We start from the raw sequence: 26,515 nt of genomic DNA on the forward strand, positions 1-26,515 counted from the left end.
TATTAGACAGTGTTGATATAAGTGTAAGTGTACTATGTAATGTATTTTTAAAATGTTTTGTGCAACTCTTTTGTTTATGGAAAACAGTTAACCACAACTCTGAGATCACAGTAAGGATTGAAGCATAAAGGGCGATTGCAATGAAAATGGCTCGCAAAAACACAATTGCTCAAGCCCAAAACTGTTTGCACCTCATTTGTAATCTAGTCCTGTGAGTGTTATTTCAGCTTCTGGCTCTTGTTTACAGTTTTCCCTGGACCCATTACTGCTGTACTGGAATTTTCAGTATAGGTGGCAATTTGAACAGACAAAAACTAGTTATTTCAAATGACAAAATAAAGGTAAAAGAGCTATGTATAATGTAATCCAGCATGTAAAATGGACATAAAAGGGAAAATGTTTACAATATACAGTATATTGCAAACAAAAATTGTATTCAAAACTGAATGCATTGAATTTGAACAGTTTTTAGTGAAGCATATTTTAAAATATTGCTTATACATAGTGTGTAGTATTTTCATATATATCTTATTGTTTTGCATGAAAAGTAAAGGATGTCATGTGAATTTCTAAAGTGCGGGACATGTTCCAGAAAAAAAAAGCTGAAAGGCACTAGATATATGAAGGGCAAATACTCGTGTGCACACATGACTGCACCTGTCTATCTCTAGCTGCAAAGACAGCTGGGAGTTTAGGGACATTCCAAAGAGCCTATGCCAAAAAACAAGAGGGGGAGGTAACACATTCATGCTCCTTGTATGACATTCTATCCTGCTTACTGAAATCCATAACTCAAAATCTCACCCTTTCCTGTAATTCAATCCATTTCAACACATGTCCATAAAAAAACTAGACTATGGAATAAAGGTATTTACTACTAACCTGATTTTAAGTTTAGTTTTTTGGTTTTTTTAAGTATATTACTCATCCATTCTGATAACTTCTTTACAAGAATAGGGAGCAGCTCAGTGCCCTTAAATTCTTTGTGTTATTTACAGTAATCCTCTTACACAGAGCCCATGTAGAACTCTCAATTCCTCTTTCTTTGTATCAATCAGATTAGAGAAGTATAGTTTTTCTAACATATATTAAATGACATGTAAGAATATATAAAGGACTAGATTACAAGTGGTGCGGTATATTGCGTTTTCGTAACACCTTATTTTGCGCAAGCGGTAACCCGTCTAGCGCAAAAATCTGATCATCGAATATTGTGTGTGCGTTCATGTATTCCCCCATAGAAGACTATCACACAAACACTATAGCATTTTCGCAATTGCGCTAACCCAATATGAAAATATGAATATTTCATATTACAATGTTCTTAGCATAATGGAATATGTTCTATTTATCCATAATTAAATATTTCTACATATATATGATGTTTTTTAAACAAATAATATGTATACCTATATATATAGATGATTATATATAGGTATAGATATATTCATATATATAGGGACATCTATTAAATAATACATAAAACATTCTGCTATGTGCAGAACATTGGAATGTGAAATATGTACAGTATATATATATATATATATATATATATATATATATATATACAAATACAACTTTAGCAATATATCTGTATGTGTCTCTATGTTAAAGTCCTTTGGCGGCTTTTTTTTCTAACACCTGAGATCTCATATCTTAGAGGCCTTATAACTTTATGTGTAATATTTTTTAACATAATTTTTATTAGATGGTGTTATTATGAGTGTAATTGAACTTTTGTGAAATGTTTATTGCAACTTTTTAGTTTTGGAAAACAGTTAACCACAGCTCTAAAATCACGGTAAAAATTGTAGCGTAAATTTCCCTCAACTTGTAGTCAAAGCGCAATTAAAATGGATCTCAAAAACACAATATTGCTTGCGCAAAAACGTTTGTGCCTCCCTTGTAATCCAGCCCAAATTGTTTAATCTTCTATAGAGAACTCTTTTTAATTCTTAGCAAACTTTCATACTCAAGCCCTATTATTCTGGCCTCGCCAGTCTCGCAGTCCATGGGTCTGGCGATATATTTAAAAAATGTGGGATGAACCTTTCTGTGTCGAAGACTGGTGATGTGTCTCCCATAGGACATAATAGGGATCACATTTTCAGCAAAAGTATGCTGACATTCCCACTCATCAGCAGGGGGGGGGGGGGTTTGGTCTGTATTGGAAGTGTTCCATCACAACATAGACTGTGCATTCACTGAAACAACAAAAGGTTTATGTGTAGAAACACTTCAAATAATCCACATGTAAGCTAAGTTTCACTAAACATACACTATATTTCTCACACTGAAAATTCATGCCACTAAAAAGCTGGCAAGACTGATATTCCTGAAAAGGATTCGCTAACATGGAGGGCAGTGTTTTGAATATTACACACTTGCGCTGAAGTTTCCCCATTAAAATAGAGGTTAATCCCATGGAACGCCCATCAAACTTCCAAAGAATGCCTATATATATGTCATGTCTGCGGTCTACCTTGTTAATAAAAACAAATATAAACTTTTTATTAAACCTATAGGAGCTATGTGGATACATGTATAAAGAATGTTTCATTTATATGTATATTATTGTATAATGCTGAGGATATACAACGAAAACAAGCTAAAGAAATATATTCATCTTATACTGAAGGTAACTTTATTAAAATGGGGCAAAACCTAAACATAGCAAATCAGTTAACTTAAAAACCACTAGTCAACCCACGTTTGTAATTGCTGACCCTACTGCTTCTAGCACCTATGAGCAACAGGATTTTTGCCCGGTGTTGAGACAAACAGAGGGAGGAGGGCCAGTGAAAACAAAGGGTCACCATCAATATATGTTAAGGGGAAATGTGATACTAAATAAATAAAGGATATCAATATACTTATCTTCTTATGGGTTAACTAAGGAGGAAGAGAAGCTTAATGTTTGCCCTACCATGAATTGTAACTTATTTCAAACAATTTGTATGTAAATAAATTTGTCCAAAAAATAACTCTAAGAAAGCATTTTTGGTCTAATCAAGATTCAGGAAATAACATCCCATCCATTATTCCAGAATTATTTTTCCAAGACATATGTGTGTTAGCCATCTTAGAATCTGTACAGGCAGAACAGATATTGGGTTGTGATCTAAATATACTCAAGTTTAGAAATAAAATAAAATTATACCCAATTCAGTCTAGGGGTGAACAAATTGAGATATTTCATAAAAGGGTAAAAGAAGATTTTACAGAATTGTCCAGAAAACATTCCACCACTATTCCAATAGTTTCGGGCATTGGTTCCTTTTTGGAGGCTTTGTCCGAATGACAAGATTCGTTACTACAACCGTTGGTACTGTCTCATCCCATTTATATTAGAGATACTATATATATATATATATCTTAAATTTGCTGAGTCATATATCTCACTAACCGTGGATGTTGTATCTCTTTACTCTAGTATACCATATTCCAAAAGTACTGCAAGCTATATCATACTATCTTGATAATTACTCCAATTTGGAAGCCATTACTAAATCCTTCATATTAAAAGTAACTACATTTTTATTGGAGCACAATTATTTTCAGATTGAGGACACGTATTATCTCCATAAACAGGGCAAAGCAATGGGTGCTAAATTTGCCCCAGCATATGCAAAAATCTTATGGGCTGGTTGAAATGCATCTGTATTTATGGAGATAATAATCATTTTATTGAAAAAAATACAATTCTATAAACATTTTATAGATGATCTGATTTTCATTTGAAGATCGGACCAATTAGAGGCACATAATTTATATAAAATCTCAATACTAATATTGGAGAGGTAAAATTTACTCATGAATGGCATAAAACATGTATTGACTTCTTAGATATTACTTTAACAGGTGATACTCAACATCAATGTATCCATTCTGAATTATATTGTAAACCCATCACAGAGAACACATTATTACACACAAAATCATCATACCCTAAATATGTCTTCAAAGGTATCGCTAAAAGTCAATTTATTCAGGCAAATCATATCTACTCAGATGATAAAGCATTTCATGAAGAGAGTAACATATTAACCACTAGATTGATAAATAGAGGGTATTCCAAGACCATTGTCAAGAAAGTCATGGGAGAGGTAAATAAGTTAGACAGAAATGCATTATCAAGATCTAAATGTCAAATGAAGGAAATTGACCCAAAGCTTACATTCATTACAAAATACTCCTCACAGTATTCTGAAATCTGCAATATAATTAAGAAATATTTCCCACTTTTATATGGGGAATCATCACTTTAGGTAATTTAATCTCCCCATGTCAACTTAAAGCATTTATGATCAATAGGAGTTGAATAGGGATCTTTATTTAAAAAGATTGTTTGTATTACATCTGATGAAGAAAAGAAAACAATCCTTGATTTTTTTTTTTTTGTCTATATTTTTTTGGGGGGTTTCTTTGCTAGGGTCTTGGATCTGATGAAGAAAATAAGAGGACCCTACATTTTTTTTCTTTGTTTTTCTTCACCAGGATCATTCGGATTACATCTGATGAAAAAAGAAAAGAAGAGAACACTTTTTTTTTTGGGGGGGGGGGGTTGCCTTCATTGTTATTTATTTTTTGGCCTAAATGTTTTTTGTTTGTTTTTTTCTTCTCCAGGATCATTTGGATTACATCTGATGTAATACAAATGATCCTGGCCTACCTGTTAGCAGAGTACGTTGATAGCTGTCAAAGATATCATGCAGTATCTCATAAAAGTGAGTACACCCCTCACATTTTTGTAAATATTTTATTATAACTTTTCATGTGACAACACTGAAGAAATAAGACTTTGCTACAATGTAAAGTAGTGGGTGTACAGCCTGTATAAAAGTGTAAATTTGCTGTCCCCTCAAAATAACTCAACACAGCATTAATGTCTAAAACATTGGCAACAAAAGTGAGTACATCCCTAAGTGGAAATGTCCAAATTGGGCCCAAAGTGTCAATATTTTGTGTGGCCACCATTATTTTCCAGCACTGCCTTAACCCTCTTGGGCATGGAGTTCACCAGAGCTTCACAGGTTGTCACTGGAGTCCTCTTCCACTCCTCCACAACGACATCAAGGAGCTGCGCTCCCCCACCTTCCGTTCAGGATGCCCCACAGATGCTCATTAGGGTTTAGGTCTGGAGACATGCTTGGCCAGTCCGTCACCTTTACCCTCAGCTTCTTTAGCAAAGGCAATGGTCATCTTTGAGGTGTGTTTGGGGGCGTTATCATGTTGGAATACTGCCCTGTGGTCTAGTCTCCGAAGGGATGGGATCATACTCTGCTTCAGTATGTCACAGTACATGTTGGCATTCATGGTTCCCTCAATGAACTGTAGCTCCCCAGTGCTGGCAACACTCACGCAGGCCCAGACCATGACACTCTCACCACCATGCTTGACTGTAGGCAAGGCACACTTGTCTTTGTACTCCTCACCTGGTTGCCGCCACACACGCTTGACACCATCTGAACCAAATAAGTTTATCTTGGTCTCATCGGACCACAGGGCATGGTCCCAGTAATCCATGGCCTTAGTCTGCTTGTCTTCAGCAAAATATTTGCAGGCTTTCTTGTGCATCATCTTTAGAAGAGGCTTTCCTATGGGACGACAGCTATGCAGACCAATTTGATGCAGTGTGCGGCGTATGGTCTGAGCACTGACAGGCTGACCCCCACCCCTTCAACCTCTGCAGCAATGCTGGCAGCACTCATACGTCTATTTCCCAAAGACAACCTCTGGATATGACGCTGAGCACGTGCACTCAACTTCTTTGGTCGACCATGACGAGGCCTGTTCTGAGTGGAACCTGTCCTGTCAAACTGCTGTATGGTCCTGCCCACCATGTGCAGCTTAGTTTCAGGGTCTTGGCAATCTTCTTATAGCCTATACATCTTTATGTAGAGCAACAATACTTTTTTCAGATCCTCAGAGAGTTCTTTGCCATGAGGTGCTATGTTGAACTTCCAGTGACCTTGTACATTTTTAAGACAGAAGTTCTATTGCCACATTTCTATTTTAAACGGTCAAAATTTCTGAGAATATATATAGGACTATTACAGGTAACAAGAGAAATGAAAAGTACTTTAACTAAACTACCCACATTTAGGTCAAAGTTCCTAGTCTGTATGGGGATCTGCAGGGAGGTATCATATCAATGCCTGAGTGGGATATGTGGTAAGTTTCATATTTTTAGCCTATGGCAGTTCTGAACTGAGGTGGAGAGGGGGTAAGGATGGGCATCAAGATATGGGCTTGTCTTGCACTTTTGTTGTAGCTCTAATATATAGACATGAAAGCTGGGCCAGATTCCATCCTGTTTCCTAGTAGTAAGCGATTTGTTAAGCTGTTGTTCGTATTCCATTTTGTAGAGAAGGAGCACAGCTCCATCATCGTTATTGAAGAGCTGTAAAGAATACTTGACAGTGGAGTTGCTAGGTTCAGTCAGGTTAGTCTGAGTATCTGCTACACATGGTAAGACCATGGGATGCTGATTGCTGGACTTGGTACTGTCTAAGATATGTTCCTCTGATGTACTGAGGCTTCCAGTCTCCTGTCGGGGGTTGGCCGAATCCTCTCCGGCAAGGACCAAGGCCATGGGTACCTCCTCATAAATAACAACAATAGCGTATATTGTAGCACCAGTCTAAGCTCACAGATAAACCAGGATCAGAATACAGTCTATCAAACTGTTGCCCAAATTAAAAGAAGTGAAAGCTGCTTTGCAATAACAGTAAGTAAAAAACACTTACATGATCTTCGTGTATGTTGATCTAGTCCGATGCATGGAAATCACGGCCGCAAAACCTCTAACCAGGATCACACTTGTACAGTGTTTTGCTTGCTCCGCCACCACAGCAGACCTTCACTTACAATTTCTCGTTCCGGTAAGCAGCTAATTGGCCGCACAACCTCCGTGAGGATAATACTCCTCTGTGTTTTAAGCGCTCTGCCAAACAACTTAAAAGCTGCTCCACAAACAAACCAAAATCTCCTACAGTTCTTCCTAAAAGAGAAAGTGGTAGCAGTTGGCTAACACACAAAGGTACTTATAAGTGTGGTAGCCCAAGATGTAAAGCTTGTGACCATATATTAGTTGGTTCCCATTTTGAGTCCTATAGAACAGGAAAAAGGTTTGAGACCTCCCAGTGCATTAATTGTAGTCTGGGCTTTATTGTGTATCGTATCTCCTGTGTTCAATGTAGGCTGCAATATGTAGGCCTCACCACTAGGGAGGTGAGGTCAAGAATTCGGGAACATATAAGCAATATCAATTGCAAGAAGGAATGTTCAGCATTGACTACACGTTTTATACATCACCATCACCAATTAGTGGAAACACTAAAATGGCAAGCTATTGAACTTGTGCGAACCCCTAGAAGGGGGGGTGGGGGTGATAGGATTAAAGAGTTATATCGCAGGGAAACCTTTTGAATATTTAAATTGGAGACTAGATATCCCAAGGGTTTTAACTCAGCCTATGACATAATTAATCATTGGGAATTGTAATATTGCTATTTGGTGTCTGTACCTTGAGCTCTGTTCTGAAAATATCTGTGGATATCTCAATGTGATGCTGCTTATAGGGAGCATATATACTTTATTCCAAGGTTTCTTTGTATTTGTATAGTAATATTCTTGTAACAATGTTGTTATAAGTATGTATTTATATCCCTTTAAGGATCTCAGGTTACTGATATCTATTACCATTGCTGTTATATTATATGTTTTTATCACTTAGACATTTCTGTTGATATTAAGGTAATTGTATTCCTCTTAAAGTTTTCTAATAATTAGACATAGCACTTATAATGATAATTCTAAATATTAACTGATAGATATACTCATAATGCTGCTAATATATAACGTTATATGAATTATGCACCTATGACATCTGTTGTATATATATCTTTTTGGTCATTTGCATAGTAAATTTGAGTCCTATAATGGTATGTGAAGCACCTTTCCCCAATTATCCGTGAGTATGGGGAAACCCGAAATGCGTCCTGTGTTGGGATGTGTGCTGCTTTCTTTTTATTTAAATCATTTTTGTATGTTGTGCTGTCAACGCTGGTTTTAATATTGATCAATAAAGACTAGATTGTTTTACTGAGCCGTTCTAGCACTTTTTCTCTTGTTGGAACATAACCTCCTTCTCATGCCCATTTAGCAGACAACACACTGGGTCTTCTTCTCTGTCCGGTAGGAGCCTGTGTAGGTATATGTCCCTTCCTTGTCCATGTGATCAGGCTTTGTTTCAGTATTAGGTTCCTGTGCTTCAGCATCCATATGCGTGTTACTAAACACACAAGACTGTCAAAATTCTCACCCAACTTTTGCTCCAATCTTATGAGCAGGTTGAGCACAGATATCATGGCTTCCGTCATGTTCAGTGTTACTTGTAACGTCCACTATATGGTAAAAGTCGTTACACCCAGGTTTCCAAAGGGGGTTTCAGGATTGTAAAACTAGGACTTAATGCTCATAATCAGCTCCCTGGGGAATTTGCACAGCTAACATAATATCTTTCAAGGCAGTGATCTCTGTATATCTAGTTATCTGACTTTTATTAATATGGATGGTGCCGTGGACCATAGATTTTAGATGGATTGCATAGTGTTCACCTGGAGCTCTTGTAATTGCGGCCATACTCCATAAAATCTATTTGTATTATTTTTTTAGTATTATGTCTCTTTAATTTACCACTTTTCAAATTCATTTAATTTATATTTTTGTGATTGACCTTTGTTCTAAAATATGTGCTATTGAACAGTTAGTTATACATTAACTGAAAACTAAACATATGAAAGTTACACAGTAAACCAATGAAATTACATTCAATTTAATTCACAAAAATGGATCTGCATTTTGCTGGCTGTTTTTTCTCATACATCTTTATTCTATTCACATACAGAACATTAGTCTAAATTGCTATACTATATGCAGGGTAGGTATAGGAAAACTACCTAATTGCATTATAAGAAAAATTATAATTTTTTAGAACCTCACAAATATAATAGTACCAAGACTGTTTGATTTTAAAAATAGTTCATAGTAAATTTGCTTATCCCATGATGTCACAGAAATATTTGTTACACATTTTTGAGAATGAAATCATCAAGGAATATCTGAAATTTAAATTATTTTAAAATAATAAATAAACATTGATATTAAATACTAATAAAAAAAGTAAAAATGTTGAAGTACATTGTAATCAAGGTATTTAAAGTGATAGTAAACTTTAAATAATGAAATGCCATAAATGTAATCTTTGCCATTAAAAAAAGTATATGTGTACTTTTTTTTTTTTTTAAATCCATCTGTGAAAGGGTTAAATTAGTGCATATAGTAATGCTTCTATTACAATGTTATGCCGGCCCACATGGATGAACTCTTTTTTTTTTTAAGGATAATTCCAGTGAACATCCAATCAACATGTGTGTCAGTTGACAATCTTGAAGTCCAGCCCCTTCAAAGCCCATAGAAAGCCTATGTAGAGAGTGGGTGGGACTGCTCTATACATCACAGCCCATCAAAAAGAGCACATGAAGGGGTGCGGAGGAACAGACAATACCAAATAGGTTTATAAATCTTTTATTATAAAATATATATACACTTTAAAAAAAAAAAATGTGGTTTTACATGCAAACTAATATATTTTTTATAGCAACATTCTTATAACATGACCCCACATACTCAAGTTGTGCTTCCAACCCTTCCCACAGAAAACACTTCACACCTTCATTTGGGATAGAAAAGGCCACAGCAAGTTTATTAACATAACATATAAACATTAAGAACCTTAAAGGGACACTGAACCCAAATTTTTTCTTTCATGATTCAGATAGAGCATGCAATTTTAAGCAACTTTCTAATTTACTTCTATTATCAATTTTAATTCGTTCTCTTGCTATCTTTATTTGAAAAAGAAGACATCTCAGCTAAGGTGCCAACAAATGTTTGCTTCAGCACCATGGAGAGCACTTGTTTATTGGTGCTGACCAATCAGCAAGGACAACCCAGGTTGTTCACCAAAAATGGGCCGGCATCTAAACTTACATTCTTGCTTTTCAAATAAACATACCAAGAGAATGAAGAACATTTGATAATAGGAGTAAATTTGAAAGTTGCTTAAAAAAAAAAAGTGTCCCTTTCACAAATAGGTTTATAAATCTTTTATTATAAAATATATATACACTTTAAAAAAAATTATGTGGTTTTACATGCAAACTAATATATTTTTTATAGCAACATTCTTATAACATGACCCCACATACTCAAGTTGTTCTTCCAACCCTTCCCAAAGAAAACACTTCACACCTTCATTTGGGATAGAAAAGGCTGCAGCTCCTTTATTAACATAACATATAAACATTAAGAACCTTAACTTATTAACCAATCACAGTGCTTGCCCCCTCTATTAAATCCACAAGCCCTGCCCATTTTAGGGGGGCTACCACCATTAAACCATCACCCTGTTTCTCCAACAGGAAGTACAATCCACATTCTTACAGGCGTAAGCCTCTACCAACCAGATCAAGCACCCCGCCACCACTCACCCCCGGGTGAGTCCCGCCACCCAGAGCGAAGGCCTTTTCTATTCCCTCCTTCAACATGAAGTTGAAGAGGTGCAACCCAACCTCATTCAAATGAATTCCATACTTAAAATAGAAACATTTACCTAACTCGCCCTCAAACTCCACCTTCACCACCGGAGGAGAATTTGCCGTGAGCCTATTGATAGCCATGACCACCCCCAAGTTATCTGAATAAAAACTGACCCTTTTGGCCCTCGAAATGAGAGGCCATACCCGCAGGGCAACCACCAAAGGAAAAAAAACTCTCAGTGCCTCTCCCAACATGGTCCTCAGGTCCCAGAGCTTTTCATCTGGGAGCCTGTATTCCATTCAGATAGTATCCAGCTGGATACCTAGAAAACTCAAGGAAGTCAGCGGACCCTCCGATTTGTCCGCCGCAACCAGTATGCCGAAATCCAGAGCCACCTCCCAGAAAACTTCCACCAAATGCTTGCAATCCCCAGATCCAACTGCATCCACGAATAGGAAGTCGTCCAAGTAGTGGACCACAGAGGACTTACCCGCTTTCTGCTTTACCACCCACTCCACAAACAAGCTAAACCTCTCAAAGTACGAGTATGAAATAGAGCAGCCCATGGGGAGGCATAAGTCAACAAAGAATGAACCTTCAAAGTAACAACCCAGGAGATGATGACACCTCGAAGAACTGGTAACAGCTGAAACGCAGACTCCACATCCACTTTGGCTAGCAAAGCCCCTGGACCCGCTACCCGAACCAATGCCACAGCCTTGTCGAATGAAGTATAATTTACTGATACCAACTCCAGATCAATACCATTGTTCACCGACAACCCCTTGGGGTGCAAGAGATGATGGATCATCCAGAATTGCCCTGCTCCTTTCTTCAGCACCACTCCCAGCAGAGAAATCGGCAGCCCCGCTAACGGTGGAACCCCAAAAGGCCCTGACATTCTCCCTAAAGAGACCTCCTTGAACTACTTCTCCCACTCCACCGATGAAAAACTCCCTGGCCGATTTCAAATTCCCCCAAAAACCCCAACTTCATGCTCCCTAAACGGAATAACAAAACCTGAACTGAAACCAGTTAGCAATAATTCTGCATCTGCTGCGTGCCACAGCTTACTGGTGTACTCATTTAGCCATGGCACCATCCTTTCTACCCTCACCGGCATCTGTGCCCGCACTAACAACTTCTCCTGGCCTAACTCCTTGCCTTGATTTTTTGAAACACTTTGCGAAGGAATGAATTCCTCCACAACCAGATCACTCGTGCTTGTACTTGCACCATGCCCCAAAGTGGCACTGTCCCTCATTGAATTGGAAGCAGAGACCCTTGAGGATAACCGTCGACGCACTTCCACCAGCTCCTCCGCTTCCCGTTCTCTGCCCCGACATCCGAATGGACTGACCCCCCCGAAGAGGAGTCATAATCTCCAACCAAATGCCCATATCTCTGTCATCCCACTGCATCTCGGGCCGTACCGCTAGCCGCAGCCTGAACCACTCATCATACCGCCACCAAGCCATCCCACCATACGTCCTGTACGCACCTGCAATTTCATCGTAATAGCAAAACAGAGATCACCTTTGCTCCGGGAACTTCTCACTTACCAAGCTCGCTAATATACAAAATGCCCTCAACCAATTCCCAAATGTCTTGGGCAGCTTCCTCCAGCGCTTCTTCCTCTTCTCCTCTCCTCCTCTTCCTTCTTCCCTTTCTCCTTATTGTCCTCCTTTACTTCCAGTACATGGTCCAACGGAAGCAGGGACAAGATTTCTAAAAATTCCCTCTTCCAAATCTTCTCCTTCAACTTGTTAGGGAGATGAATCCCCAATGGTTCCACCGAGCATAAGCAAGGTCTCCTCAATGCATCTTCCAGCACCTTCAACAACTTTCCTCCTCCGCTAGGAACCGTACTCCCTGCAGTTACAGTACCTCCTCCTGGTCTTGCTACTTCAACCCACACCTCTGTGCTCGGCTGGACCGAAGCCGCCGCTGGCGACCCTACTGTCCCCTTTAGTTTCTCCAGAGCAGCAATCAAGCCTTTCAACCCCGCTAATACCACCTCTCGTTCACCAGATAAACCCGTCATTCACACTAGGAAGCGGCCCTGCCGTTTCACCTGCAGGATGCACCGCCATTGCGGGTCCTTCTCACCGTCCCGTTACCGCTACTTCCGTTGGTGTCTCACTCCTTGCCGGATCTCCTTGCTCCCCTGGCCGTATCCACTCTGTCCTCCTCCAGAATGTGCCTAGCCTGCCCCCTCCTGGCAGAGATCTCCCTCTGCTGTATCTGCTTCTGTCCCGAGACCTCTCGATCCTAGCCCATGTTGGTGACAACACCTCTGTCACACCTGCTCGCCTCCTCAGTGGTGAGCAAGACCTCCTGCATCCATCCAAGGAATCCTGCCTCCTATGGGGGGTGGTGTCCCTCCCCGTTCCAGGTCCGGACCTAGTGGCCTATGAGGAATAGGACTGAGTCAAAGCCCTCCCTCTCTGATCACTACCTCTCCCCTCCCCCCTCATAACCTGCTCCATACCTCCCTCCCCACCCCATGGAGGGGACAACAACCTCAAAAGCTGCGTCAAATTAGATAAATCCCCTACCTGGCCAGCTGTTACCGGTCCTGCTGATGTCCCTTCCAGTGCATCCTCTTCCTCATTGAAGTCGCCGCTGGCCTCCAGCTCTACCGGTGGCTCCGTACACTGCTCCTGCTGCTCCTCCACCTCAACTGTCCTGGCCTCGCCAGCCACCTCTTCCATGGCCGTACTGGCCCTCTCCTCTGAATCAACAACAACAAAAATCAAATCCTTCCTATTCTCACCTCTTCCCCCCTGATCCCTACCGCCTTACCTGGCACCCCCATACCCCCCGTACTCCCCAACCCCCTCCCCCCTTTACCCGAAACCCTACACCTCACCCTACCACTTGTCCCCTCCTAACTTTTAGTCCCCATCCACACTCTTAGTTCCCTTCCCTGGCTCCTACCATACCCCCTTAAGATATTCATGAAACCCCCTTTTCCCCCTATTTTTTTAAATCCCCCCACATCACTATCTTCATGGGCCAGCGCCTCCCCTCATCCCCCCTTCTGCCTTGAACCCCCTTTTCCAGGCCCAACCTACCCCCTGCATATTGCAGGCTCCACTCACCCCAGTTGCCCCCCTCTGCATACCCCAATATGCCCCTAGCATTAACGTTCTCCCCTACACACCTGCTTAGGGCTTATGGGCCATGTTAATGACAGGCGTTGGATCCAAACTTCTATGAATTTTACTCTTTTTTATTTTTATTTTATTTTATGCCCAATACAGTGGTGGCCCCCGCCTCAGGACATCCCCTTCTACCTGGATACCCCCCCTACCCTACCCCACCTACCCCTCCAAACCTCATCACAGCCCTGACCCTCACTACAGCACTGGATACCCCTGCACATCTCCTGATACCACTGCACATCTCCTGATACCCCTGCACATCTCCTAAGGAGCTACTCACTCCGCCTCCCATCCATCACCCCCAAACAGCTTACCTGTCAGCTGCCTCCTCCGCCCACTGCCACTAAGCCCCGCCCCCTCCCAGCTGATGCCGTTCTCCGGATCATGCCTACTGACCTGTTCAGGCCCCAACAGCCTCCCCCACACTCTCTCCAGCTCTCCCGCCGCCTACCTGTTGCGGCCCTGCCGGGTCCTGAGCGACGACTCTTCCTCCGGCATCTGGAAGTGGTGGACCCCTTAGCTGATGCCACTCTGTGACATCTGTGTCATCGATCCCCACCGCACTAGGCCGCAAACTGGCTCCTGGCCTAGCCGACCGACCAGCTCCTTTCCCAGATCGCTCCTCAGCTGTACCACCACTGCTGTGCCTATGTCTGCCCCTCCTGAGCCTAGCAGTTCCCAGCTCTGGACTGAGCTGCTCCGATGGCCTGGACCTCCATGCAGGCCATCCAGACCTCCTGCCAGCTGCCTCCCTAGGAAAGGATACTGTCTCCTAATCTCTCGTGGCTGCCTCTCCAGCCGTGGACAACCGCTCCCGGATCCAGCTGGCTCTGCCTTGCCATCTCCATCACCTCTGCCAACAGGGCCTCCATAGTCAGGTAAGCAAAACAAATCACCCACCGTGTTGCTCCTGCTTAAAATGCCTGTTTCTACTTCCTGGTATGAGTTTATAAACACCTCTCCAAGCCCATTCCCTTATCCTTTATCTCACCCCATTCCCTGCTTCCTAGTGGGGTCATATAACCATTTCTTCTATTTCATTCCAACAGGGTTATTACTTTCCTGCTTTTTCAAATAAAGATACCAAGAGAACAAAGAAAAATTGATAATAGGAGTAAATTAGAAAGATGCTTGAAATTGCATGCTCTATCTGAACCACAAAAGAAAAAATTTGAGTTTACTATCCCTTTAAGTGTCGATTCTTAACCCCTTAAGGACCAGAGCACTTTTCCATTTTCTGACCGTTTGGACAAGGGCTATTTTTACATTTCTGCGATGTTTGTGTTTAACTTTAATTTTCCCCTTACTCATTCACTGTCCATACCCCCCAACTGTCCCGATTTTCGCGGGACAGTCCCTATTTTAGGGGTCTGTCCCCCTGTCCCGGGTTGCTAGCCATCTGTCCCGATTTGCCCCAGGCATTTAAAAAAAAAAAAAAATTTTTTTTTTTTTTTAAATTCTGTTGGGCACATAGTCAGAAGCAGCTGCCTTTGCTCTGACAGGGTTAGATACCTGTTAGATTCCCTTTGGAAAAGGAATGGTGTGTGGGTTAAGCAGGAGTAAGAAGGGTGTATATACTCTGACCACGGGTAATGGTGACCTCTCTAACCTACCTCTGGTAGTGATGATGTCTAACCCCTGGTGATAATACTAGCATGCCTTCAGTTTTATACAATGAGCAGTGCTAATACCAGGGTAACGAACAGTGGCAGCTGCAGACTGCCAGCTAATGTGCTTGCCAACCCCAGGACCCCATACAATGAATTACAGATACCCATATATGATGTAGTGTGTGCGTCTATCTGTATCCATAACTGTGTGTGTGTATCTGTATGTATAAGTTTATGCCATGTAGTGTGTGTGTGTCTGCATGTATAAATGTAAGCTATGTAGTGTGTGTATGTGTATCTGCATGTATAAGTGTGTATCTGCATGTATAAGTGTATGCTATGTAGTGTGTGTGTCTGCATGTATAAGTGTATACTATGTAGTATCTGTGTATCTGCATGTATAAGTGTATGCTGCATGTATAAGTGTATGCTATGTAATGTGTGTGTGTGTATCTGCCTGTATAAGTGTATGCTATGTAGTGTGTGTGTGTATCTTCGTGTGTAAGTGTATGCTATGTAGTGTGTGTGTATCTTCATGTGTAAGTGTATGCTATGTACTGTGTGTGCATCTGCATGTATAAGTGTATGCTATGTAGTGTGTGTGTATCTGCATGTATAAGTGTATGCTATGTAGTGTGTGTGTATCTGCATGTGTAAGTGTATGCTATGTAGTGGGCTACTGTGCATTTTTGCTGACTTTAAAAGCCAGAATCTAGAATATTAATGGAGAATGCAGAGAGCAGTTTTAAATAATTTATTATTAAATGTCCAATTAAGATAAAAATATTTAGCAATGTCTTTGCAAAGGCTTATTAAATACATAGCTCACATAGCCATACCAGGGGTTTGAGCTTGTGTTTGATTTGCTGCCTGTGTATTAAAATATATGACTTTATTTAGAATGTTATTTAGATTACTTTGGTCTTATAATTTTTTAAGCCCCTCCCACAACATTTCAATTTTTTTGCGGGGGGGGGTCCCTCTTTTGAATTTTGAAATGTTGGGAGGTATGCTGTACCCACACATATTATATTTTCTCACCATTAAAAGGATTTTCGAAAGATACCATTATTTTCATCATATCATATAATTTACTATAAACATTTTTTTTTTAAATATGATGAAAAAATCGAAATAAAAAAACACTTTTTCTAATTTTGTCCCCCAAAATCTGTTACACATCTACAACCACCAAAAAACAGCCATGCTAAATAGTTTCTATATTTTGTCCTGAGTTTCGAAATACCCAATGTTTACATGTTCTTTGCTTTTTTTGCAAGTTATAGGGCAATAAATACAAGTAGCACTTTGCTATTTCCAAACCATTTTCAAAATTAGCGTAAATTACATTGGAACACTGATATGATATCTGTCAGGAATCCCTGAATATCCCTTGACATGTATATATTCTTTTTTTATAAGACAACCCAAAGTATTGATCTAGGTCCATTTTGGTATATTTCATGCCATTATTTCACCGCAAAATGCGATCAAATTAAAAAAATAGTTCACTTTTTCACAAACATTTTTACAAACTTTAGGTTTCTCACTGAAATTATTTATAAACAGCTTGTGCAATTATGGCACAAATGGTTGTAAATGCTTCTTTGGGATCCCCTTTGTTCAGAAATTGCAGACTTATATGGCTTTGGCATTGCTTTTTGGTAATTAAAAGGCCGCTAAATGCCGCTGCGCACCACACGTGTATTATGCACAGCAGTGAAGGTGTTAATTTGGGAACTTGTAGGGAACTTGTAGGGTTAATTTTAGCTTTAGTGTAGTAGACAACCCAAAGTATTGATCTAGGTCCATTTTGGTATATGTCATGCCACCATTTCACTGCCAAACGCGATCAAATAAAAAAAAAACATTAAATGTTTCACAATTTTAGGTTTCTCACTGAAATTGTTTACAAACAGATTGTGCAATTATGGCACAAATGGTTGCAAAAGCTTCTCTGGGATCCCCTTTGTTCAGAAATAGCAGACGTATATGGCTTTGACGTTGCTTTTTGGTAATTAGAAGGCCGCTAAATGCCGCTGTGCACCACACGTGTATTATGCCCAACAGTGAGGGGGTTAATTCTGGAGCTTGTAGGGTAGAGATTTTAGCTTTAGTTACGTCTATTTTTTTGATGAATTCAGGCGCACATGTGCGCTTCTCCGGAGGCGAGCTGGGGAGCAGTTACAGGCGAAGCACATACAGAGTTCGCCTAGCCTTTGATAAATCTAGCCCTTAGTGTAGAGATCAGCCTCCCATCTGACACATCTCACCTCCTGATCCCTCCCAAACAGCTCTCTTCCCTCCCCCACCCCACAATTGTCATTATTGTCAACATATTCTGCTGTGTAGGATCCCCCTTAGCCCCCAACCTCCCTGACCCCCCTACAGCTCTCTAACCCTCCCCCCTCTACCTTGTTGTGCGCCATCTTGGGTACTGGCAGTTAACCAACCCCCACCCCCTCCCAGATCCCTTAGATAAAAATTCCCTCCCTCCTCTCTCCCACCTTATTGTACAACAATTGTGCCATAGTGTAGCGTTCCCACCCGCTCCCGCCCCTGTGCATGCACCCGCCCACGCTCCCGGCACCCCCGAACGTGATCCCACTCCCCTCTGACGCACAACCCCCATCGATGGCCGCCAACCCGCCTCCCTGCAACGGCTCCCACCCACCAACGATCGTGATCATCGATGGCCGATGCAGAGAGGGCTACAGAGTGGCTCTCTTTGCATCGGATGGCTAAAAAATGTTATTGCAGGATGCCTCAATATCGAGGCATCACTGCAATAACATGAAAGTGGTTGGATGCGATCAGGATCGCTTCCATCGCTTGAAAACACTAACGATGTATAGGGTACGTCATTGGTCGTTAACGACCGTTTTTTTGTACGACGTACCCTGTACGTCGTTGGTCCTTAAGGGGTTAAAGGGACATAAAACCCCAAAATTTTCTTCCATGATTCAGATAGAGCATACAATTTTAAACAACTTTCCAGTTTACTTCTATTATCAAATTTGCTTCATTTTCTTGTTATCCTTTGTTTAAAAGCAGGAAGTTAAGTTCAGGAGTGTGCACATATCTGCAGCAGTATATGGCAGCATTCTTGGGTTTCATGTCCTTTTAAGAGATATTATTGATGTCGTTTTGAAAAGTATAATTTTTTTTTTTAATCTGATTTTAAAAAATATGGTTATTCTGTATATAGAAATGGATGCGGTTTGTGAAACCTAATTTTTGGCAGGTTTTCCAATAACATCTTAGACTTTAAAGGGACATGAAACCCAAAATGTTTCTTTCATGATTCAGATAGAGAATACATTTTTATTTATTGTTTTTTTATTATTCTGCATTGTATATTTATGTTGTGTAATTTGTGATAAAAGGTCACATATGGATATGTTTACTGCTTACATCTTCTTCTTTACTCATAGGGTCATTCTGTTAATGGAAAACAAAATACAGCTCTTCTTATGCAAACTGAAAGATATAAAATAATTTTGAAAAAAAAAATGCCACAAACTTTTATTTGCACACAGACTCAATCACATTTAAGGATCTACACAGAGAGAAATGAACTGAAAAGAAAAGCAAACCTCTCAAAGTACGAGTATGAAATAGAGCAGCCCATGGGGAGGCATAAGTCAACAAAGAATGAACCTTCAAAGTAACAACCCAGGAGATGATGACACCTCGAAGAACTGGTAACAGCTGAAACTCAGACTCCACATCCACTTTGGCTAGCAAAGCCTCTGGACCCGCTACCCGAACCAATGCCACAGCCTTGTTGAATGAAGTATAACTTACTGATACCAACTCCAGATCAATACTATTGTTCACCGACAACCCCTTGGGGTATGAGAGATGATGGATCATCCAGAATTGCCCTGCTCCTTTCTTCAGCACCACTCCCAGCAGAGAAATCTGCAGCCCCGCTAACGGTGGAACCCCAAAAGGCCCTGACATTCTCCCTAAAGAGACCTCCTTGAACTACTTCTCCCTCTCCACCGATAAAAAAAACTCCCTGGCCGATTTCAAATTCCCCCAAAAACCCCAACTTCATGCTCCCTAAACGGAATAACAAAACCTGAACTGAAACCAGTTAGCAATAATTCTGCATCTGCTGCGTGCCCCAGCTTACTGGTGTACTCCTTTAGCCATGGCACCATCCTTTCTACCCTCACTGGCATCTGTGCCCGCACTACCCACTTCTCCTGGCCTAACCCCTTGCCTTGCTTTTTTGAAACACTTTGCGAAGGAATGAATTCCTCCACCACCAGATCACTCGTGCTTGTAGTTGCACAATGCCCCAAAGTGGCACTGTCCCTCATTGAATTGGAAGCAGAGACCCTTGAGGATAACCGTCGATGCACTTCCACCAGCTCCTCTGCTTCCCGGTCTCTGCCCCGACATCCGAATGGACTGACCCCCCAAAGAGGAGTCATAATCTCCAACCAAATGCCCATATCTCTGTCATCCCACTGCATCTCAGGCCGTACCGCTAGACGCAGCCTGAACCGCTCATCATACCGCCACCAAGCCATCCCACCATACGTCCTGTACGCACCCGCAATTTCATCGTAATAGCAAAACAGAGATCACCCCTGCTCCGGGAACCTCTCACTTACCAAGCTCGCTAATATACAAAATGCCCTCAACCAATTCCCAAATGTCTTGGGCAGCTTCCTCCAGCGCTTCTTCCTCTCTTCCTCTTCCTTCTTCCCTTTCTCTTTATTGTCCTCCTTTACCTCCAGTACATGGTCCAATGGAAGCAGGGACAAGATTTCTAAAAAATCCCTCTTCCAAATCTTCTCCTTCAACTTGTTAGGGAGATGAATCCCCAATGGTTCCACCGAGCATAAGCAAGGTCTCCTCAATGCATCTTCCAGCACCTTCAACAACTTTCCTCCTCTGCTAGGAACCGTACTCCCTGCAGTTACAGTACCTCCTCCTGGTCTTGCTACTTCAACCCACACCTCTGTGCCCGGCTGGACCAAAGCCGCCGCTGGCGACCCTACTGTCCCCTTTAGTTTCTCCAGAGCAGCAATCAAGCCTTTCAACCCCGCTAATACCACCTCTCGTTCACCAGATAAAGCCGTCATTCACACTATGAAGCGGCCCTGCCGTTTCACCTGCAGGATGCACCGCCATTGTGGGACCTTCTCACCGTCCCGTTACCGCTACTTCCATGGCTGGCCTGGTGTCTCACTCCTTGCCGGGTCTCCTTGCTCCCCTGGCCGTATCCACTCTGTCCTCCTCCAGAATGTGCCTAGCCTGCCCCCTCCTGGCAGAGATCTCCCTCTGCTGTATCTGCTTCTGTCCCGAGACATCTCGATCCTAGCCCATGTTGGTGACAACACCTCTGTCACACCTGCTCACCTCCTCAGTGGTGAGCAAGACCTCCTGCATCCATCCGAGGAATCCTGCCTCCTATGGGGGGGTGGTGTCCCTCCCAGTTCCAGGTCCGGACCTAGTGGCCTATGAGGAATAGGACTGAGTCAAAGCCCTCCCTCTCTGATCACTACCCCTCCCCTCCCCCCTCATACCCTGCTCCATACCTCCCTCCCCACCCCATGGAGGGGACAACAACCTCAAAAGCTGCGTCAAATTAGATAAATCCCCTACCTGGCCATCTGTTACAGGTCCTGCTGATGTCCCTTCCAGTGCATCCTCTTCCTCATTGAAGTCGCCGCTGGCCTCCAGCTCTACCGGTGGCTCCGTACACTGCTCCTGCTGCTCCTCCACCTCAACTGTCCTGGCCTCACCAGCCACCTCTTCCACGGCTGTACTGGCCCTCTCCTCTGAAACAACAACAACAAAAATCAAATCCTTCCTATTCCCACCTCTTCTCCCCTGATCCCTACCGCCTTACCTGGCACCCCCTCCCCCCTTTACCCGAAACTCTACACCTCACCCTACCACTTGTCCCCTCCTAACTTTTAGTCCCCATCCACACTCTTAGTTCCCTTCCCTGGCCCCTACCATACCCCCTTAAGATATTCATGAAACCCCCTTTTCCCCCTATTTTTTTAAATCCCCCCCACATCACTATCTTCATGGGCCAGCCCCTCCCCTCATCCCCCCTTCTGCCTTGACCCCCCCTTTTCCAGGCCCAACCTACCCCCTGCATATTGCAGGCTCCACTCACCCCAGTTGCCCCCCTCTGCATACTCAATATGCCCCTAGCATTAACGTCCTCCCTTACACACCAGCTTAGGGCTTATGGGCCATGTTAATGACAGGCGTTGGATCCAAACTTCTATGAATTTTACTCTTTTTGATTTTTATTTTATTTTATGCCCAATACAGTGGTGGCCCCCGCCTCAGGACATCCCCTTCTACCTGGATACCCCCCTACCCTACCCCACCTACCCCTCCAAACCTCATCACAGCCCTGACCCTCACTACGGCCCTGGATACCCCTGCACATCTCCTGATACCCCTGCACATCTCCTGATACCCCTGCACATCTCCTAAGGCGCTACTCACTCCGCCTCCCATCCATCACCCCCAAACAGCTTACCTGTCAGCTGCCTCCTCCGCCCACTGCCACTAAGCCCCGCCCCCTCCCAGCTGATGCCGTTCTCCGGATCATGCCTACTGACCTGTTCAGGCCCCAACAGCCTCCCCCACACTCTCTCCAGCTCTCCCGCCGCCTACCTGTTTCGGCCCTGCCAGGTCCTGAGCGACGACTCTTCCTCCGGCATCTGGAAGTGGTGGACCCCTCAGCTGATGCCACTCTGTGACATCTGTGTCATCGATCCCCACCGCGCTAGGCCGCAAACTGACTCCTGGCCTAGCCGACCGACCAGCTCCTTTCCCAGATCGCTCCTCAGCTGTACCACCACTGCTGTGCCTGTGTTTGCCCCTCCTGGGCCTAGCAGTTCCCAGCTCTGGACTGAGCTGCTCCGATGGCCTGGACCTCCATGCAGGCCATCCAGACCTCCTGCCAGCTGCCTCCCTAGGAAAGGATACTGTCTCCTCATCTCTCGTGGCTGCCTCTCCAGCCATGGACAACCGCTCCTTGATCCAGCTGGCTCTGCCTCACCATCTCCATCACCTCTGCCAACAGGGCCTCCATAGTCAGGTAAGCAAAACAAATCACCCACCGTGTTGCTCCTGCTTAAAATGCCTGTTTCTACTTCCTGGTATGGGTTTATAAACACCTCTCCAAGCCCATTCCCTTATCCTTTATCTCACCCCATTCCCTGCTTCCTAGTGGGGTCACATAACCATTTCTTCTATTTCATTCCAACAGGGTTATTACTTTCCTGCTTTTTCAAATAAAGATACCAAGAGAACAAAGAAAAAATGATAATAGGAGTAAATTAGAAAGATGCTTGAAATTGCATGCTCTATCTGAACCACAAAAGAAAAAATTTGAGTTTACTATCCCTTTAAGTGTCGATTCTTAACCCCTTAAGGACCAGAGCACTTTTCCATTTTCTGACCGTTTGGGACCAGGGCTAATTTTTACATTTCTGCGGTGTTTGTGTTTAACTTTAATTTTCCTCTTACTCATTCACTGTACCCACACATATTATATTTTCTCACCATTAAAAGGACTTTCGAAAGATACCATTATTTTCATCATATCATATAATTTACTATAAAAAAATTTTTTTAAAATATGATGAAAAAATCGAAATAAAAAAACACTTTTTCTAACTTTGACCCCCAAAATCTGTTACACATCTACAACCACCAAAAAACAGCCATGCTAAATAGTTTCTATATTTTGTCCTGAGTTTCGAAATACCCAATGTTTACATGTTCTTTGCTTTTTTTGCAAGTTATAGGGCAATAAATACAAGTAGCACTTTGCTATTTCCAAACCATTTTCAAAATTAGCGTAAATTACATTGGAACACTGATATGATATCTGTCAGGAATCCCTGAATATCCCTTGACATGTATATATTCTTTTTTTATAAGACAACCCAAAGTATTGATCTAGGTACATTTTGGTATATTTCATGCCATTATTTCACCGCAAAATGCGATCAAATTAAAAAAATAGTTCATTTTTTCACAAACATTTTTACAAACTTTAGATTTCTCACTGAAATTATTTATAAACAGCTTGTGCCATTATGGCACAAATGTTTGTAAATGCTTCTTTGGGATGCCCTTTGTTCAGAAATAGCAGACTTATATGGCTTTGGCATTGCTTTTTGGTAATTAGAAGGCCGCTAAATGCCGCTGCGCACCACACGTGTATTATGCACAGCAGTGAAGGTGTTAATTTGGAAACTTGTAGGGTTAATTTTAGCTTTAGTGTAGTAGACAACCCAAAGTATTGATCTAGGCCCATTTTGGTATATGTCATGCCACCATTTCACCGCCAAACGCGATCAAATAAAAAAAAAAACATTAAATGTTTCACAATTTTAGGTTTCTCACTGTCATTATTGTCAACATATTCTGCTGTGTAGGATCCCCCTTAGCCCCCAACCTTCCTGACCCCCCTACAGCTCTCTAACCCTCCCCCCTCTACCTTGTTGTGCGCCATCTTGGGTACTGGCAGTTAACCAACCCCCCCCCCCCCCCCAGATCCCTTAGATAAAAATTCCCTCCCTCCTCTCTCCCACCTTATCGTACAAAAATTGTGCCATAGTGTAGCGTTCCCACCCGCTCCCGCCCCTGTGCATGCACCCGCCCACGCTCCCGGCACCCCCGAATGTGATCCCACTCCCCTCTGACGCACAACCCCCATCGATGGCCGCCAACCCGCCTCCCTGCAACGTCTCCCACCCACCAACGATCGTGATCATCGATGGCCGATGCAGAGAGGGCTACAGAGTGGCTCTCTCTGCATCGGATGGCTAAAAAATGTTATTGCAGGATGCCTCAATATCGAGGCATCACTGCAATAACATCAGGATCGCTTCCACCGCTTGAAAACACTAACGATGTACAGGGTACGTGGTTGGTCGTTAACGACCGTTTTTTTGTACGACGTACCCTGTACGTCGTTGGTCCTTAAGGGGTTAAAGGGACATAAAACCCCAAAATTTTCTTTCATGATTCAGATAGAGCATACAATTTTAAACAACTTTCCAGTTTACTTCTATTATCAAATTTGCTTCATTTTCTTGTTATCCTTTGTTTAAAAGCAGGAAGTTAAGTTCAGGAGTGTGCACGTCTCTGCAGCACTATATGGCAGCAGTTTTGCAACAATGTTATAACAAGAGAATGAAGCAAATTTGAGTAAATTGGAAACACTTAAAATTGTATGTTCTATCTGAATAATAAAATACAATTCTTGGGTTTCATGTCCCTTTAAGAGATATTATTGATGTCATTTTGAAAAGTATAATTTTTATTTTTTTTAATCTGATTTTAAAAAATATGGTTATTCTGTATATAGAAATGGATGCAGTTTGTGCAATTCTTGGGTTTCATGTCCCTTTAAGAGATATTATTGATGTCATTTTGAAAAGTATAATTTTTATTTTTTTTAATCTGATTTTAAAAAATATGGTTATTCTGTATATAGAAATGGATGCAGTTTATGGGAGGTTTTCCAATAACATCTTAGATTTTAAAGGGACATGGAACCCAAAATGTTTCTTTCATGATTATTTCAGAAAGAGAATACAATTTTTTTTATTGTTTTTTTATTTTCTGCATTGTATATTTATGTTGTGTAATTTGTGATAAAAGGTCACATATGGATATGTTTACTGCTTACATCTTCTTTACTCATAGGGTCATTCTGTTAATGGAAAACAAAATACAGCTCTTCTTATGCAAACTGAAAGATATTAAATAATTTAGAAAAAAAATTGCCACAAACTTTTATTTGCACACAGACTCAATCACATTTGAGGATCTACACAGAGAGAAGAGGAATGAACTGAAAAGAAAAGCACACTGTGGGCTAAATTATGAATGAAGCACTAATATCTGCAAGAGATATTGGGTTTATCACGGGTGTTTGCACGCATGGAAAGTAGCATGCATATTACAAGTTAAAAGTAAACAAGTTCGCTCAAGCACAAATATGTATCGCTATGTTAAAGCACTTTGCCTGTCTTTTTTCTAGCACCTGAGATCTTAGGGCCCCATCCTATATGCAGCGTCGCCCGCAAAAGCCGGCGACGCCGGTTTTTGCGCGGGTTTGGTATCCTATATACACCCGTATATTTCACGTCGTTTTTTTACCCATAGACTAACATATAAAACCAATTTGGTACGCAATTTGGTATCCAATATCCAGCGCAAGGCCTTACGTGGCGAAAATGGAGAAAACTTACTCCATTTTCACCTCGCCATAAAAAGCAGCCGTAGTAGGCCTTGCGCTGAGTATGGGATCACCGTAACTCCCTAAAATGGCAACAAAAAAAACCTAACAGCTAACGCATGCGCAATGTCTATCTACCTGTCAACCGCAATCCCCCACCGCAATACCTAATAAACGGCTAGATTTAGAGTTTTGTCGGTAACTGGTATTTAGAGTTCACAGAAGGGCTGCGTTAGGCTCCAAAAAGGGAGCGTATAGCATAATTTACCGCCACTGCAACTCTCAATACCAGTGTTTGCAACTCTCAATACCAGTGTTGCTTACGGACGCAGCCAGCTTCAAAAACGTGCTTGTGCACGATTCCCCCACATTGGAACAGCCAATAGAATGCGAGCTCAATCTGATTGGCTGATTGGATCAGCCAATCGGATTGAACTTGAATCTGATTGGCTGATTCCATCAGCCAATAAGAATTTTCCTACCTTAATTCCGATTGGCTGATAGAATCCTATCAGCCAATCGGAATTCGAGGGATGCCATCTTGGATGACGTCCCTTAAAGGAACCGTCATTCTGTGTTAGGACGTCAGAAGAAGAGGATGGATCCGCGCCGGAGGTCTTGAAGATGGAGCCGCTCGTCGTCGGATGGAAGAAGATAGAAGATGCCGCTTGGATGAAGATGTCTACCGGTCCGGATCTCCTCTTCTGCCCGGATAGGATGAAGACTTCTGTCCGCCGCTTGGATCAAGACTTCAGCCGGAGGATGGATGTCTTCAGCCCCCGCTTGGGCTTGGATGAAGATTTCGGAGCCTGGACCGATCGGTGATACCCGGCGTGGTGAAGATAAGGTAGGAAGATCTTCAGGGGCTTAGTGTTAGGTTTATTTAA

The sequence above is a fragment of the Bombina bombina genome, chromosome 6 (genome assembly GCF_027579735.1).
Source record: "Bombina bombina isolate aBomBom1 chromosome 6, aBomBom1.pri, whole genome shotgun sequence".
NCBI classification, from domain to species: Eukaryota; Metazoa; Chordata; class Amphibia; order Anura; family Bombinatoridae; genus Bombina; species Bombina bombina.